The sequence below is a fragment of the Orycteropus afer genome, unplaced genomic scaffold, assembly GCF_000298275.1.
Source record: "Orycteropus afer afer isolate SDZICR_OR568_19922 unplaced genomic scaffold, OryAfe1.0 scaffold01002, whole genome shotgun sequence".
NCBI classification, from domain to species: Eukaryota; Metazoa; Chordata; class Mammalia; order Tubulidentata; family Orycteropodidae; genus Orycteropus; species Orycteropus afer.
In genome coordinates, this window is record NW_006922589.1 from 379,631 (window position 1) to 380,915 (window position 1,285).

The window sequence follows — 1,285 nt, forward strand, 5'->3', positions numbered from 1 at the left end:
AAGACACCACTAAAAAGGAAAACTACAGACCAACATCCCTCATGAACATAGATGCAAAAATCTTTAACAAAATCCTAGCCAACAGAATCCAACAACATATCTAAAAATTAATACACCCTGACCAAGTGGGATTCATACCAGGTTTATAAGGTGGATCAGCATCAGAAAAACAATAAATGTAATCCACCACATAAACAAAACAAAAGGAAAGAACCATATGATTATATCAATTGATGCAGAAAAAGCATTTGGTAAAATCCAACACACATTCTTGTTCAGAACTCTCAGCAAAATAAGGATATATATGCAAAGCCAACAGCTCAAGGCATTTCCCTTATGAACAGGCACCAGACAGGGATGCCCTCTATCACCAATTCCATTGTATTGGAAGTCCTGGCCAGGGCAATAAGTCAAGAAAGAGAAATAAAAGGCAAACAAATTTGCAAGAGGAATTAAAACTATCTCTATATGCACATGATATGATCCTATACATAGAAAACCTAAGAGACTCAAAAAACAACTACTGGAACTAATAGAGAGGCTCTGCAAAGTGGCTGGATACAACAAGGTCAACATAAAAAAATCAGTTGGATTCCTGTACACCAACAAAGAGTCCTCTGATAAAGAAATAAAGGAAACAATACCTTTTGCAATAGCTACTAAAAAGATAAAATATCTAGGAATAAACCTTACCAGAGACACAAAAGACCTATACAAAGAAAACTATAAAACACTGCTACAAGAGACAACAAAGGCACTGCATAAATGGAAGAACCTACCTTGTTCATGGATAGGTACACTGAATAGTGTGAAAATGTCAATACTACCTAAAGCAATGTGCACATTTAATACAATCCCAATCCAGATTCCAACAAAATTTTTTAAGGACATGGAGAAACCAATTACTAACTTCATATGGAAAGGAAAGAGACCTTGGATAACAGAACACTTCTGAAGAAGAAGAACGAAGTGGGAGGTGTCACACTCCTGGATCTTAAGAACTACTAAACAGCCACAGTAGTCAAAACAGCATGGTACTGGTACAATGATAGATAGATGGACCAATGGAACAGAATCAAAAGTCCAGATATAGACCCATCCATCTATGGACAGCTGATCTCTGACAAAGGTCCAAAACTCATTAAATGGGGAAGAGACACCCTTTTTAACAAATGGGTGGAAAAACTGGATATCCAATTGCAGAAAAATGAAACAAGAACCATATCTCACCCCACAGACAAAAACAAACTCAATCTGGATCAAAGACTTAAATGTAAAACCCAAA